Below are 18,013 nucleotides of genomic sequence, written 5' to 3' on the forward strand. Positions count from 1 at the left end.
AACAATCAAATCAACAATGTTGAATCTCCTTTCAAATAAAACCACGACCGTACTGGTGTACGTTTCCTTTCGGTTGGGCGAGGTTAACTCTATAAACACCCAGCAGGCTGCTGACAGTGAGTGAGCATTGAGTGCACACATGGCTAATTTACATATTTAAATAGCAGGTAAGTAGTGACTGCAGTCTGTAGGCTAAAAAAAAAAAAAAAAAACTTAGTTTGTCATTGTATGATGATGCAGTTTTTAAAAATGTGTAGTATTAAGCTCCATAGTGGCGCATCCAGTAAAGGCTCTCTGCGTGGAGTGCAGGATGCGCCCTATAGCCTGGAGTTCGCAGGTTTGAATCCAGGCTATGTTATTGCCGACCGGGGGCTTCCAGCGGAGCTATTCAGATCTGTGTTGTCCTCAGGCACTGTAGGTCTGGTGGCTTTGCTGTGGATCCGCAATGCGGAAAATTACAGATTTGGCAGGAACACGTTTCGCAAGACTCATGTTTCAGCCTCCATTCCCCGAGTCGTCGGGGGGTTGCAGAGGTGAACCGTGATGAAAATAATTCATCATTCCAAACTGGGGAGAAAACCAGGGTAAAAAACATTGGCAACAACTAAATTGGAGTTTTTAATGTGTGTTGTGTTTTTTTTTTGTTTTGTTTTTTTTTTTGTTTTTTTTTTTTAAATAATTAATTCATTGAACTCCTTTGTCGTGAGTGCATTAACCTACGCCTCCACACCAGTAATTATTAATAAAAGCAAAAGTACAATATTATTATTATTATTATTATTATTATTATTATTATTATTATTATTATTATTACTAAAATGGAATCCCGGGATTAAAATAAAATCAATCCTGTGATTGGGAAGTGTCCGGAATTGGATTCCTTACTCCAGACCTATTGAGTGTGTTCATATCAAACAGCGAGTGCCCATTAACAAGTTTTAATTGTCTTACAGCTGATTAACACAAACAGACTACTGCACTAAACACTTCAACATGTAAGCATTTTGCTCAAAGTCATTTTTGAATGCCTGATATAAATATCCCCTTTCTACTTTCAATAAATTGGCTTTTGGAAATATTCAATTCAACACAATGTGCTTATTCTGGCTAGATTCGATACCCACAAGACACACAACATTTTGCATTGTCCCTGCCCAAGTGTTCAACAGTAAAATTCGAGTTCAATAAAAAAAAAAAAAAATTAAAATATTTTTATACAAACTGCCCCATTTGTTTTCTGTTTTCTCTTTACACTTACACATTTGTTGGAAGAAATGCATGACTTTTTTGTTGAATTTCTTTCTGATTTTTGTTTTAGTTTCTTTTTTTCAAAAGCATAACCTGTTTTTGGACTTAATTTGGACTTGTTTCGGCATGCTTATTGGAGTCTGGATTTTGAAATAATTTGACATAGCATTTTTAGTTGGTGCTTTTGCACCATCGTTAACTAATTTTGTTAGTTTTTAACAGCAGTTTTCCATGTTACAGTACTTGGCTGAACTCTAGCCCCTCCTCCTTCCTGTGTGCCTTCTGAGCCAGCAAATTGAGGCGTGTTTTCTTTTTTTTTTAATGGCCCACTTAAAGCTTTTTGTAACTTAAAGTCCTATTGGTTCATTTTTAAATACATACCCTCTGGGTAAGGCTGCATTGTTCACTAAGCAGGGCTTAGTTTTACTGAAATCTGCCCTGCAACACATGACAAATCTGAAACCAAAATATTGGCTTGCGGTATAATTGGCCTCATTCTAACATCTAGAGTTAAGAGGTTTTGCAAGTACTGTACTTAATTTAGTTATTAGAAAAGACCATATTTTTTCCTGTTTTTCATAGGTATATTATGACCCAATCTCAGATGGGGGTACACGGTAGAGTAGATTATTTGGAAAGGGGTACACGGCCTAAAGTTTTAAAACCACGGATGTAAAATAACCTGGCCTGGTATTATTCCTAGGTATTTCGGGAAAAGTTAGATGCTGGAGGGGCAACGGCCATTAGTTATACTGTAGGACCCTGTCTTGTGATATCTGTGCAAAATCAAACTGAATGAACCTACAGCAGTAAAAACTATACTTACGCTCTAAAATACGCTCTTTGTGCTTTCTTAAAAAAACAAGGTAGGACGTATTGAATACAGTGTGCTGTTTCTTAAGAGGCACTCTGTTTTTTTTTAGAATTTTGGTGAGCACGTTGATGTATACACCTGCCGGTCATTCAGCATGATACAGGCTACTCATCCCTGTAATTATATTTTCACTCTCGGCCAGCTTGCTTATCTTTTAGCCTGCCCAGGAATAGGACTGTTCTGGCAGTCCAACCAACAACAAGAAAGTTAGTCAAGTGACTGCACTCATCACCTCTCCCTAGCATATTACATAATCACTGGCATTCGCTCTAAACTGTAGGCGTTGAGTTTAATTGGTGTCATACTGCTGTCCTAATATAGCCCATCTACAGCAAGTTGCTTGTTTAAACTTTTCTTGGAGTCTGCAAAGGTTGAGTGGTTTCAAAAAAAGATCCTCCTGAAATAGAGATACAAGCTGTAAAGTGAAATGTTACTCATGTCTCCAGTGGTCGATGGAGCACCCTGAGCTGCTTCGGTTTCAGGCTGGAAATATAATGTGATTGAAGAAGGCAACAACATATAGTACTGGATCTGCTGTTCAAACAGCTTACCATAATTGTGCCTTAGTATCTTTTCTGAACTGGGTGAAAATTCATTGTTTTTTGTGTGTATTTAAAGCACCACTATGGCAAGTTTTAGACCATTATTTGCATGGAAACCTGTCATTGAAACAAGTTTAAAAAGTTGGCAGCGTTTGTTACACTGATAAATCATCAATATCGCTGGCAAGTTTTTCTGATGACAGCTCTATTGAAAATAGACTAAATAAACTAATAATAATATAGGCTAAATAAACTAATAATAATAGTATTGCATATGCATTGTTGTCACAAGTTTACAAGCTAACAAAACATCATAGTCATACAAACAGTGTTGCATGACAATACTGTTGTAACATAACCTTCTTCCACTTTTCCCTGGTTAATTTTATATACCCAATAGATACCATGCCATATAACTGGGGTGCTTCCATGTGCAAGTAAGCCAAACGATTGCTGTTTAGGTTGATATGATACAGTAACTACAACCTAAAAGAGTTTCTATGCAGGGTTCATATGCAAATCACAAGGATTTAGATTCATAAAACATCGACACGCTTGTAAATATAATTTATCTTATTTTTTTCTGTAACGAAAGATGACTGTGAAACAGTCACATTCCTGTCTCGCAGTGGCAAAATGCATCTCCTTTGAGTGTAATAATAATAGTGTTCTGTGGAAAAAGATTTGTTGTGTGTTGAAAGTTTTATCGCAGGTGTTAATGGTATAACCTAAAGGTGTAATTTTACAACACGTGTGTAGTGGTCTTAATGGTCTGTCAGCTTTTGATGAAGTTTGGTGTAAAATATAACGGTGAAGATTGCTTCTAGTGTCGCATTCACTCAACTCACATTATAGGAAAGTCTTGGATTTCTTTTTATATTATTATTTTATTATTTATTTCTTAGCAGACGCCCTTATCCAGGGCAACTAACAATTGTTACAAGATATCGCTTTATTTTTACATTCAATTACATTTTATTTTTTTTACACAAAATTACCCATTCGTTTATAGCTCCATTCGTGAAAAAGGGTCTGTTTCTTCTTGCATCATCATTTAGTTGTGAGTGTGTATCCATGTGGGACATCTTCACACAAAATAATCTGATTTATATATTTTATTATAGATGAAGGGGCTGCACTTCAGAACACCAAGTGTGCATCACAGTGGTGTGAAAAATGAAACATGTCTGGAAAAAATTGTCATTGCTGGAGTTTTTCTAATGTGCAGATTAGCAGAAATACCAGCAACAGATTAAAACTGCTTTTGATCACTGAGCTGGGTTGAAATCAAATATGACTGGCATCCTATCCCATTGTCAACCCACTCAGTCACCTATCCCTACTGAATTCTTTCTGAAAGAACTCAATTATCATTCTGTGTTGTGAAAATTATTGCATTCAGTGCACAGCACAGCACACCCATTTTAAGTTTATGTTTTTGGTAGCATAAGTGGATCATATGACCAGAGCAGACAGATTGACCACTAGGGAACTGGTGTAATAGGCTGTAAATTGAGGTGTAATAGGCTGTAAATTGCTCTGGTTTTATATTAATGTCAGTGTGTTGTAGTGTTCTAAAGTTGCTTTCTTGTTCAGTCACACCCTTTCTTCCTTCTCCAGTTTGCGTCAGGGGTGAGTCACGCTTATTTAAAACGAGGAAGAAGAGAAAGGCATATTGGCACTTTAAAATGACTTAGCCCCTACATTTTACAAAATAACCAATCCCATCTAGTGAAGAGAATGAGAGCAGTGATTCAACTGGATCTTTTCAGGGCTTGCTTGACTGGTTTAGCTTGCATATCAAAAGGTACTTTTAGAACTTCTGTAATCACAGTAACGTCACATTCCTGCTGAAATGTTAGTGCTGTTTTTGAGCATTTTTCAATGGCTCTTTTTTGGAGCGAAGTGCATATTGCCATTGCTTGATGCTCATATTTTATTTAAAACCTAATAAATAATGAAATGTGCTTTCTCCCCACAGGGCTTCAGTAAAAGTTGTGCACAAAGCAATGTGGTGCAAATAAGATCCTGCTACACTGGAACTTGAGGTAAGTACAGTCAGACTAATTACTGTGTGTTTATGTACTGTGTTATTCAGGTGGCTGATTTAATCCTTGAAAGTCTTAAATAACACACTTATTTAAATAACAATGTTGAATGTGATTAACTTTGGACACTGATAACGAAGTAATTTTCCTGGTTGACTTGAGGAAAAATTCTGCGTGAGAAGTAATTAATTGAAAGTTGTTGTTTTGTAATGGTAAAAAAAAGACGAACAAACCCTGAGAGTGCTGCGAGACACAAATGCTGGTAATTTATCTTTGTGAACATCAGGCAACCTTCTTAGACAGAAGTTTTAAGAGTTCCATCCAGTAAAATCAGGTGGTCTTCTCAGTTGTTGGTAACGTTGGAATACATCCTGAACAGAAGCTGTGTCTAACAGTGTTTTACTTGTTTTCAGTCCTGGGGACAAGCGATGTAGTGTGTTGGGTTTTTTTGGGGGTTTTTTTTGGCCTGGAAGCTAAACTCAGCAGTCCAGAAACAGAAGATCGAGATCAGTGATCTGTGATTCAGCTGCCTGGTTTAGCTGGGCAACTTCTACTCATGCATTACAATCTAAACTATAAATGCACTGTCAAAAAATTACTAATGTGGTTTTAGGTTTATTTCTCTGCATGACAACAATAATCTTGTGCTTTTAATTATATGGCCTTTTCTGTAAAATAATCAATAAGTTTGTACTATATTTTCGTATTCTATACACTGTATCCAGCGCTCCTAATAAGGTTTGGGGTCTGGGAGTAACTTATCCTTTTAATTAACACTGAGAAAGTAAAATGTTTTTTTCAGGGGGTAAAATGCCACATTACCTTGAAGTCACGAGTAATCTCAATTTAAATACTGTACAATCTTTAATGGTAATGGGGTAGGCATTAAAAAATTAAATTTTAACTGCAATGTTACTTTGAACTACTGTACAACCACGCGTGTGTTCTACAAGGTTCTTTTTCTGCTCACTGCATTTGTTTTGAAGTATCACACTGACTCTGCAAATTAATCACGTTATATTTATTTCTTAAACTTAGTGAATATGTTAACTTCAATAGAAAGCCATACAGATAAATAAAATGCATTAATAACTTTTAAAACCTTTAATTTAACATTTATAGGCACCTTTTTTAGTTGTTGTCTCTGACGATGGTTACTATTTTTCTGACTAAAAATATTTAGTGGTCTAATGTATGAAACTCATTGTTTGGCACTGTGTTTAGGTTTAGACATAGAAGAGCCTCATTGTTTGTTTATTTTCATCCATAATCAAGGTGACAATTAATAGAAATGTTTTTTTTTTTCTTTTGTTTTTTTTTTATAAATTTAGTTGTTGCCAATTATTTTTATTATTTTCTCCCAATTTGGAATGGCCAATTATTTTATTATGCTCAGCTCACCGCTACCACTCCTGCGCTGACTCGGGAGGGCGAAGACGAACACACGTTGTCCTCCGAAGCATGTGCCGTCAGCCGACCGCTTTTTTTCACACTGTGAACTCACCATGCAGCCACCCAAGAGCTACAGCGTCAGAGGACAACGCAGCTCTCTGGCAGCTTACAGGCAAGCCCGCAGGCACCTGGTCAGACTACAGGGGTTGCTGGTGCGCAGTGAGCCGAGGACACCCTGGCCAACCTAACCCTCCCTCCCCCCGGGCGGCACGCGGCCAATTGAGCGCCGCCCCCTGGAAGATCCCATCCTCGGTCGGCAAAGGAATAGCCTGGACTCGAACCGGCGACGTCCAGACTATAGGGCGCATCCTGCACTCCATGTGGAGCGCCTTTACTAGATGCGCCACTCAGGAGCCCCCACAATATAAATGTTTTACCAGTACTCTTCCTGCAACAACAGCAGCTACAGAAAGAAACTGAATAGATTCAGTCAAGACTGAATCTATTCAGTCTTGAACAAAGAAGACTACGCGGTGATCTGATTCAAGCATTCAAAATTCTAAGGTATTGACAATGTCAACCCAGGGGACTTTTTTGACCTGAAAAAAATAAACAAGGACCAGGGGTCACAAATGGAGATTAGATAAAGGGGCATTCAGAACAGAAAATAGGAGGCACTTTTTTACACAGAGAATTGTGAGGGTCTGGAACCAACTCCCCAGTAATGTTGTTGAAGCTGACACCCTGGGATCCTTCAAGAAGCTGCTTGATGAGATTCTGGGATCAATAAGCTACTAACAACCAAACGAGCAAGATGGGCCAAATGGCCTCCTCTCGTTTGTAAACTTTATGTTCTAAACGCAATGTTTCATTTCAAAGCATTACAAAACTTTCAAGATTCAGTTCATTTTAAACACTGCACACACTTACCATATTTCTCCTGTGTTGTACAAAACCCAATTTACTGTTGGCAATGAAGGATCTAAATGTACGATACATTGAAGTTGTGTAGTAAGTGTTATATTCAGCAACCTCCAAAGCACCTATATGCTTGGCTACGTGAATATCCTGGGCTGGGAGATGGTTTGTGATGGTTTCTTTATGTTGTGTGACCCTGAAGCCACCCTGCGGCCCAACAGGGTTCCCTGGTTTCTAGTTGAGGAACCCATGTGCTAGAACTGGGCAAGCTGACAGAATTCTGTGTTCAGGCCAACTGTGGGCCAAACAAAGGAGTTATTGACACTTCCAGTCTAGAGAACCGCTAATTCATTACATTACTGCATGTACTTAAAGTATAGCGGATTGGGGTGATGGTAATTTTTCTTTTTCCCAATACTGATTGTTCTTGTTTTGTGTTTACAGCCGTGGCAGGATATTTAATTGGGTAAAGCCTATTTATTTTGCTACAACTCTGATATTTATAGGTAAGAAAATGTTTTAAAGCTTTGGTTACCCCTTATTGACCCTTGTAAAAGTTTCCCATAGTAAAAGCATAGCAGTGTGTAATAAAACCTAGTGAAAGCATGGTAAAGCATAGCTAAGCATTGTAAAGAATAGTGTGGCACTGTGGTAAAGTGTATTAATAAACCTGACAAATCAGAGTAAACTATGGTAAAAGCAAAAATACTGTGGTAAACTTTGTATAAGGGGAGGTCTGTTACTGGCTTATTTAACGTTTTGTGAATAGGGATCTATAATACAAATTGTGTGTTGGATATTTTCATACCATTTGCAGTGCCACAAATAAAGTTGATGTCACTGGATGCTGACCAATCTGTGTCCCTGGGCTGTTTTGGTCTGTGCCAACTGCTGTATATCACAGTGGATTCTGTTACCTTTGGCAAACTCATGGAAAGGCACCTTGTTTCCAGGCATTATTTATTCAAACTAGTTCTGTGGGACATATCCCAGCTCTTTATCCCATGAGAATGGTTGGTTAAAGCAAGAACATTAAAACAATTGTGATTTGAGCACCTTGCTGAAAAAGGGCTTGAAAACATTTAACCAGTCAAGTCATACATCAATGCAAGTTGTCTGGTTCAACACACTCCTGTTCCTACTGTTCATGCCTCATTGCTGGGAACCTAGTGTTAGAAAGCCAGACTAGATGGCAGAGATTAAAATCATGGACTTGTATACATTCCTGCAGACTGTCAGCTCTGTGCTCATGAAAGCTTTTCCAGAGACGAGCTCTGTGCATTCACTTGCATGAATCTTGACGCAAGCCTTTCCAACAGACCTGTCATGTTCTTCTCACCAGATGAATGCTGGGAACACCATACTGAAAACAGAAACGTTTGTTGATACCTTCAAATAAGGAAAGACTGTAGGATCTGAAAATAAAACTGCACTGTATACAGCTGCCATCCCTAGAAAAAAGAATGAGGAGTAGACTAGGGAAAAGGTTAAAATGATGGGAGAAAACTGTATGTTACTATATCTTGTTCCATTTGGTTGCAATTTTCTTTCAGTAGCCAGTGGACAATGGGCTTTGCTGTGGTTAGCCACCCCTGTCGTTTTGGAGAAGCTTATTGTCAGGGAATGTCTGTAGCTTACAGTATAATACTCTGCCTCAAAGCGTTCAGCACAACATTCACCTCATTATCTTGGGCTTGGAGCCTTGCGCGATCGTGTTAACTTCTGATTATGCAGCTATACCTGGTGATGAGTTGTGGGACTGAGTAACCAGAGCTGTGAGCACCCAGACACTAATCTCATTGTGCTACACAAAGGGCTTCCTGTTTATACAGTAGCCCTACAGCCTTTATTTTTGTGGAAAGATAATGTTGTGAACTGCAAATTCCTTATCGAAAGTGTATTTTCACATGAGACCAGAAGACGTCATTCCACATTGCACAACAATGAATTGAATGTTGATCTGCATTCTTCACAGCAGCTAGGCTCGTCTCAATGGTCCCATTGACCTGATCTAGAAACCCATTCTAAAACTGCTGGCCATCTGGACAAGCATTGTTTATGATAGACTCCTTGTAAGATCAGAACACTTGCTAGACAGGTGGATTGTAGCCTCGGTAACTGCTCAGACTGATTGTTTTGGAAGGGCAATGGAGATATTTTGGAATTTTGCATTTAGATTGGGTGTGGAAATGTGGCTCTACTGTCTGAAAGGCTTGTGTGGGCAACTGGGATCAAAATTAGCCAAAGCTCTTCCGCTTTGAAAGTGCTACCAGCAATATCAACTCCTGGAAACTGGAAATGTAATTCCACAGCACTACAGGAGGAGATGGGAAAAGAAAGGCTGACAACATAACCTGATTTTAGAAATTATATTACATTTCATTAGACAGGCTTTGTGTTTCATTGAAGTTATAGAAATGGAATTGTGCACTTAACCTGTTTTAAACAGGAACTGTCTTTTTAATCTACTGGCTCACTTTATATTTCATCCAGGAATATCAACTTCAAACAACACATGATACAGTATGACTTCTAATTGACCCCAAGCAAGTAGATGACAGGTTACACCTATACAGTGGTGATGTGAAAGATCATAAGACTGGAATTATGAGAGACCCCATACAAAATTGGATTTTATAATAACTTATTTTATCAGAGCACTGTTGTTAATGCACCATTTGGTTGTAGAAATGTCCTATTGAAAGCATGATGCAAGAATAGTACTCTGTGTAATAATAATACAATATAATCCTATCTGCTGCCAGTGCCTGCGGTGCATATTACTATTATTATTATTATTATTATTATTATTATTATTATTTGTTTATTTAGCAGACGCCTTTATCCAAGGTGACTAAAAGAGACTAGGGTGTGTGAACTATGCATCAGCTGCAGAGTCACTTACAACTACATCTCGCCTGAAAGACGGAGCACAAGGAGGTTAAGTGACTTGCTCATGGTCACACAATGAGTCAGTGGCTGAGGTGGGATTTGAACCGGGGACCTCCTGGTTACAAGCCCTTTTCTTTAACCACTGAACCACACAGCCTCGTATTGTGGGCAGTTCACTGCTGAATGAGACATACAACCTGTCTGTACTGTTTTATTCCATTGTAACTAGCACTTCATTAGCAGAGGTAAGATATTCAAGCATCCTTGTGAGACAGGCCTGCACCTTCTACTGCGAATATCTCAAAAAGCATTTCAGCTGGCAACTGGCAACACATTTCCTTTTGACTTAAACTTTACAGACAGTTCAATCTGATATGACATGCCCCTTAGATTATGCTTCTGGGGTATGCTTTGGTTTTGTTCACACAAACTCCCACTTGTACCAGTCTACCTATTTTTTTATTTTAGTTTTTTTTTTTTTTTTTTTTTTTTTAAGTGTAATGTGGATTCCTGTTACATTCCAAAATGGGAAATAGTATACAGGTATACTGAAAAATGCATTTGATGGGACTGGAGCAGCTAAATGAGTCTGTGCTGAACATGGTATTGATTCCTCCGAGTTGCAGAGCTGTGTCAGCTGCTCTCCAGCTGCCTTCTTTAATTACTAAGCTTCCTGTGTCATTGTTTGTCTTGCATTGTGTCATGAACAACTGGGAATACACAAACACATAAACTAAGATCTACGTCGGGTCAATCTTGTTTTGTAATTGTATTGGTTTGATCAATTTAATCGATTTTATCAGAAAGGCAGGACTGCCTCTCGAGTCTAATGGTAAAGCTAGGTAACCAACAAAGTGCACTTGTACTTCTGCTACAATAGTTATAGATCATAGAAGTATGTTGAACCAGCACGCGTAGCAATTGTTTATTTTTACATTTATTACTTTTACCTCCTCTCTCTCTCTTATTCCCATTCTCCACTCCTGAACACTTCAACCCCGAGTGAGACATTCGTGCCTCTTATCTACAGCTGTGCCAGGACCCGATTTGCTAATCAATCATTCACTTGAATCCCGGCACGTCTGCACGTGAACTAATTGTGCACTCCCCGTGCCCACACACCCACTTTAATCTGCATGTGCAGTGATTGTGCAAGATCCTTGCCCAAATGCAAATATACATTAAAAATCACCTGTGCTAATAACCCACACTATACCCCATGCACCAATACATACACACAAACAATAACACAGCATACAAAACATAAAATACGCACAGGGGTGGGGCACCCCACCACACAGTGAAATAACAGTTGCTGTCACATTTTGCACGTTTAAGCAAAGGAACTGGAAAAAATGTGTTTTTAGTGCAGGCGTCTGATTAGCCAACAAACCGTTCCCAACGGACATTTATAAAAATTGAAAAAACAAACAAACTTTTGTAAAAGTTCTAACTGCTGTTTTGGGTACATAACCAACATGTTAATGCTGTGAAATCTGAGTTGGGTTACAGCAAACCAGTGGGGATTTTTTGTCCCCCGTCCCCCCGTCCCCCCATCATTGATAACAAACTTTTCACACTTCAGATTTATGTGTATTGGGGTAGAAGTCTGGCAGACACAATCTTGGTGAAGCGACACGTCTTGTATTGATGACTTCTCGCAGACATTGCATTTTTATGGAATAACCCTGATGGTCCCAATTGCCTAACTTACTATAAAGAACCCAAGCAAGCTGCAATGGAGCTCTGCCGCTTGCACTGGCTGCCGTGAAGCTCTGGTAAAGACAAAGCTTCATGGAAACTTCATTTACAAGCCACAATGCAAGTAGGTTAACCACATCCTCCCTGCTCTATTACTAAGTATTAATTCCTGTCTGTAGCTAGCCATCAGTCTGCTCGTTGTACTTGCTGTTATATAAGCAGCAATGCTGCTGCAGTTATAATTACAAAAGACTAGTTGCATGGGGATTATTCCTTCTGCATTTCTCATTTTAATTCATTACTTTTCTTTTAACATAGCAGTAGGCCAATAAGGTAATTCTAGTAGTCTTAAGATATGTATTATAAAACAGCTATGATAAAACTGACTAAGGCAACTCAACAAACCTGGTTCACCATGATTCACAGAGCACTTGGATTGGAATCTGAGGTTTTGAGCATGATTATTATTATTATTTATTTCTTAACAGATGCCTTATCCAGGGCGACTCACATTATTTTTACATACAATTACCCATTTATACCGTTTTTTTTTTTTACTGGAGCAATCTAGGTAAAGTACCTTGCTCAAGGATACAACAGCAGTGTCCCCCACAAGGGATTGAACCCACGATCCTCCGGTCAGGAGTCCAAAGCCCTAACCACTACTCCACACTGTGATCCAGAGAAGTTGGATTGTTTAACTGTTTTTGGGATATCTTGGTGGGTTTTGTTTTAAGGAAATCTACAGCTGCTTAGATGTAGTTTTTCTCTAAACAGAGAAAAATCCTAACCTGGGGAAGTAGCTTGGGACTACCGGATTCTGCGGAGTCAATGCACCGGTTTGATTACGCTTTCCTGTTACTGGCGGGGTTTAGTAAACAACTGTAGAGCAGCATCCTGCAGCAGGACGCACTGTAGGTTAGGATTGCAAAACGCATTGGATGGAAACGTTTCAAACTGCATAAGCGAGTCCAGAAGCATTCTGTACCCTGCGTTTTGACACTTCTTTTTGTAGACTTCAGTTTTGTCAAATGAAGAGCATAATTTAAAGTGTAACCCTACTGCTCGAATCAGCTGATGTTTACTGTCAAAGCAGTCGGCATCTATCTGCAGTACTGCCGTCTCTCTCACTCAGCACTGCCTTGGATTTTGGCAGGCCTGTGTTTCTGTGTAATTATATATATATATATATATATATATATATATATATATATATATATATATATATATATATATATATATATATATATATATGTAATGTGGTAGAGTGAATAGCTTGCAGACAATGGAGGAAAATAGTACAGGAACTGTGGTGCAGCACTGTTGTGCACGTTTATTATTTAAGGTATTTGAAACAAAAGAAAACACAAACCAAAATAAAAACCTCTCCATTTAGAAACCTAGCCTAAACACTTGTATTCACTAAACTGAGATGGAACAGCTAAGCTGTTTCTCCGTATCCCCGTATCCCAAACCCACCAGCTTCTTACAACACATAGTTGTTTAACATTTAAACTACAAACACTCCCGTTCTTCATTGTACACACAGTACTTCCCTTTGATACCAGCTCCCTGGTAGTCTCTCTCCATTGCGGACAAAGTCCAGCTTTTAAATACCTCTTTAACTAGCTCCAAGTTTTTTCTATAATTTCAGCCGATTAGGTCGGCCGTCTTGCCTATCCCAGGTGTGTTCTGGGAAATATAGTCTCCTCGACTCTAATCGTCTGGGAGGGCTACATTTGCCATGTTTTATGGGGGCTTTATACTTTTCAAACAAAGAGATTATTTGAATTTCCCGCTGCATGCTCCGATTGGCTATTTTGTAGCGAATGGGCTTGCAATCTTGATTGATCGCTCCCCCCTTCCTCTGTCTGATTAGTTCATTATCATAATCTGGAAAGGGGAAACTTTTACACATTTCCATGTGTGCGGGGCCTTTGCCCTGCCCATCCTCCCCCCTACTCTGCCACTATATATATATATATATATATATATATATATATATATATATATATATATATATATATATATATAATCTCTCTCTCAATTCAATTCAAATTGGCTTTATTGGCATGACAATAAAAATAATTGTTGCCAAAGCACATACATGGCATAACCAACTCAAATATACAGACAAAGAATTTTTCTTAATACTAACAGTATCCCTCCTCCCTCTATATTAATACAGTAAACAGAATCCCTCCCTTCCTCTCTCTCTCTCTCTCTCTCTCTCTCTCTCTCTCTCTCTATATATATATATATCTATATATATATATATATATATATATATATAAATTATACACACACACAGGGTTAGAAACTAACAATATTGTTTAGACTAGTACCTTTTGAAACTTGCTAGTCCTTATGTGAAGCGCCTAAGTTGGAATCAACAACAACGGCTGGGGTCCCTAAAAATAATCTTAGATTTTATTTTGCTAAAAAATAAACACCGTTAGAAATTTAGATTTACATTATTATTATTTTTTTTTTTTTTTAACAAAGCACCTTCGTAAAAGCTCATACAGATCGATCAATCACCAGGTTGCATCTTGTTACTGAGCGACTAACTGTGCTGTGTGCTGAGAAACTGACACTGACTGCACCAGACGGGATGACAGAGGAAACAATTCTCTCAGCTGTGTCGCCATGCCGACCATGAAGTTCGGCCTGAAATTGACACCAATTACACAAATACAATGTCTATTTTATTGTACATGTGTTGCTATTTACAAAAATGCTGGCTGGCTATGAATTACTATCTACAGTAATTAATGTACTCGCGTACACATGCGGTCTTCACTAAAGTCCCAATTTAAAGTATGTTTCACTGTAGCCCCCGGGATGAAATTGTTAGCTAGGTGGCTATTTTAATTTTTTTTGATTGTCATTGGCTGTATTTAACAAAATATATAAGCCAGACAGAGAGCTGTACGCCAAAAAGACTTTGATAACTATGCGGTATGAACTTCAAAAACATGTTCTGTTATTTATGTTTATTTATTTACGTGTGCTGTATCGGCTGTATTTAAACAAAATATATAAAGTCGTATTTACTATCCAACCTTGCATCACTTCTTTTCTTGACTGATTTCATATGTACTGTATTTACTGTGTACTGCACACTCCGCTTATAGTGGAAAATTAAATGCCCCTCGGGAAGTCTATTGTTGCCCCTGTAGCTTTGGGCATTGTAGCCCCCTGTCTTCCCTAGTCTTCCCTCGGGGCATTAATTTTCCACTATGACCCTCCTCTCCAGTCCATATTTTTACTATATATATATATATATATAATATATATATATATATATATATAATAAAAATGTGAGTATCAAAGGATTCGACCATCTATTACTATTTTAGTCTTTTTGTTTACCTTTTTGAATGAGTTGGAGGTATAAGGGCAGCTTGGCCTTGTGTAACAGCAGTGTCATTTGTAACAAGCATTTTAGCCTCACAGCAGTATAGGAAATTACAACAAAGTAAAATGCAAATGCTTTACATCACTTCCAGAGATATACTTCCTGCGACATGTAATGGTAGATCTAATTCCGTTTTAATACAAATTTGTACTTCTTCTGCTTGTTGATTTTTCCAACGTTTTGTATACCTTGTTAACCAATGCATATAAAAAGACTGTAATAATACTTTTGCTTCATACTTGAAGTTGTACAATACAATGTAATTTTGTTATAAAACAAAATTTGTTACTTGGTTTCCACAACCTTTTAACAAAGTTGCTGGAATGTTTAAATTGAGTTAGGATGTTGATACAAGGTTGTGTGTTGGCGGCTTCTCAATCTAATATAATCGCCGGTCTCAAATAATCGCCGGGTCTGCTAACAAATATTGTAAATAAATGCCGGAGGCGTTTAATTGAAGTTTTACGGTACATTGTTGCTGTTTTTGTTTGGATTTTTACAGTTTTATAACAGCAACGGTTTATTGTACCCTTTTAATAAGAGACAGATGTTGCAAACTTTGCACTGGAACAAAACAGATGTATTTTAATAGGTATCCAACGTCTTATTCTTAGTAATGCAGATACTGTGTGTTGTCAGATTCCGGTTTACTAGGAGGAAAAATCTGTATGCAATCATTTTACAAGAGAATAGCAGAGATAGATAATAATTGTAGTATTTTTTACATCGGCCTCTACCAGTTAATAATCAAGATAGATAATAATTGTATTATTTGACATCGGCCTCCGGTTTCCTAATTTCTAACAGCTGTTTCCGTCTCACAGGCTGGTAGACTGACTGTTTGTTTTCTTAGCAACATTTTTTATAATAAGCTGAAAAGTGGTTAATAAAAACAAGCCTGTTTAGTGGGCCTCTTCCTCTGATGCATACATGGCATGGACTGTGATCCTAAACCATTTCCACAACATTCAATGCCAGGTAAGGGAATATATTGTAACATTAGATGGGAAACCAACCAATTCCCACAAGTCCTTCAGTACATGCAAGTCTCCTGATGGCAGAGATATTGCAGCGACTGAATGTGATTTTTTTTTTTGTTTAGTGAATCAGGAAAAGGCATATTGATATTATTCTTTAACATCTCCAACCATAAACATTTTTTTGTAATTTACCATACACAGAATTAACTGAATTGATTACACTCAATGTATGTGTTACGGTTCCTTAGCATATATATATATATATATATATATATATATATATATATATATATATATATATATATACAGACGTGCTCAAATTTGTTGGTACCCTTACAGCTCATTGAAATAATGCTTCATTCCTCCTGAAAAGTGATGAAATTAAAAGCTATTTTATCATGTATACTTGCATGCCTTTGGTATGTCATAGAATAAAGCAAAGAAGCTATGAAAAGAGATGAATTATTGCTTATTCTACAAATATATTCTAAAATGGCCTGGACACATTTGTTGGTACCCCTTAGAAAAGATAATAAATAATTGGATTATCGTGATATTTCAAACTAATTCGTTTCTTTAATTAGTATCACACATGTCTCCAATCTTGTAATCAGTCATTCAGCCTATTTAAATGGAGAAAAGTAGTCACTGTGCTGTTTGGTATCATTGTGTGCACCACACTGAACATGGACCAGAGAAAGCAAAGGAGAGAGTTGTCTGAGGAGATCAGAAAGAAAATAATAGACAAGCATGGTAAAGGATAAAGGCTACAAGACCATCTCCAAGCAGCTTGATGTTCCTGTGACAACAGTTGCAAATATTATTAAGAAGTTTAAGGTCCATAGAACTGTAGCCAACCTCCCTGGGCGCGGCCGCAAGAGGAAAATCGACCCGAGTGAACAGAAGGATAGTGCAAATGGTAGAAAAAGAACCAAGGATAACTGCCAAAGAGATACAAGCTGAACTCCAAGGTGAAGGTACGTCAGTTTCTGATCGCACCATCCGTCGCTTTTTGAGCAAAAGTGGGCTCCATGGAAGAAGACCCAGGAGGACTCCACTTTTGACAGAAAAACATAAAAAAGCCAGACTGGAATTTGCTAAAATGCATATTGACAAGCCACAATCCTTCTGTGAGAATGTCCTTTGGACAGATGAGTCAAAACTGGAGCTTTTTGGCAAGTCATATAAGCTCTATGTTCACAGACGAAAAAATGAAGCTTTCAAAGAAAAGAACACCATACCTACAGTGAAACATGGAGGAGGCTCGGTTATGTTTTGGGGCTGCTTTGCTGCGCCTGGCACAGGGTGCCTTGAATCTGTGCAGGGCACAATGAAATCTCAAGACTATCAAGGCATTCTGGAGCGAAACGTACTGCCCAGTGTCAGAAAGCTCTGTCTCAGTCATAGGTCATGGGTACTCCAGCAGGATAATGACCCAAAACACACAGCTAAAAGCACCCAAGAATGGATAAGAACAAAACGTTGGACTATTCTGAAGTGGCCTTCTATGAGTCCTGATTTGAATCTATCGAACATCTATGGAAAGAGCTGAAGCAGTTTGCTCAGGAAGAGTGGGCCAAACTACCTGTTAACAGGTGCAGAAGTCTCATTGAGAGCTACAGAAAACGTTTGATTGCAGTGATTGCCTCTAAAGGTTGTGCAACAAAATATTAGGTTAGCGGTCCCATCATTTTTGTCCATGCCATTTTTATTTGTTTTATTATTTACAATATTATGTTGAATAAAAAATCAAAAGCAAAGTCTGATTTCTATTAAATCTGGAATAAACAATGGTGGATGCCAATTACTTTTGTCAGTTTCAAGTTATTTCAGAGAAAATTGTGCATTCTTCATTTTTTGTGGAGGGGTACCAACAAATTTGAGCACGTCTGTATATATATATATATATATATATATATATATATATATATATATATATATATATATATATATAATACAGTACACTGCATTTAAAGCACTGTACTCTCTGTATATCC

At 37.9% G+C, this 18,013-nt stretch overlaps 1 protein-coding gene across 5 annotated transcripts in view; it reads left to right on the forward strand.

The window, feature by feature from the left end:
- The window catches only part of LOC117403304 (tyrosine-protein kinase fyna), a 69,319-nt gene that overhangs the window by 20,461 nt on the left and 30,845 nt on the right, over nucleotides 1-18,013 (forward strand). For 3 of the 5 annotated variants that reach the window (XM_059023571.1, XM_034005362.3, XM_059023574.1), the window contains exon 2: nucleotides 4,646-4,712. The gene's annotated coding sequence lies outside the window, so the exon portion shown is untranslated. Of the gene's footprint in view, nucleotides 1-4,348; nucleotides 4,472-4,502; nucleotides 4,522-4,645; nucleotides 4,713-18,013 lie in introns of those variants that run through there. The other 2 variants (XM_059023572.1, XM_059023573.1) reach the window with 2 other exon arrangements.

This window comes from Acipenser ruthenus, chromosome 5, assembly GCF_902713425.1.
Source record: "Acipenser ruthenus chromosome 5, fAciRut3.2 maternal haplotype, whole genome shotgun sequence".
In the NCBI taxonomy this organism is placed as follows: Eukaryota; Metazoa; Chordata; class Actinopteri; order Acipenseriformes; family Acipenseridae; genus Acipenser; species Acipenser ruthenus.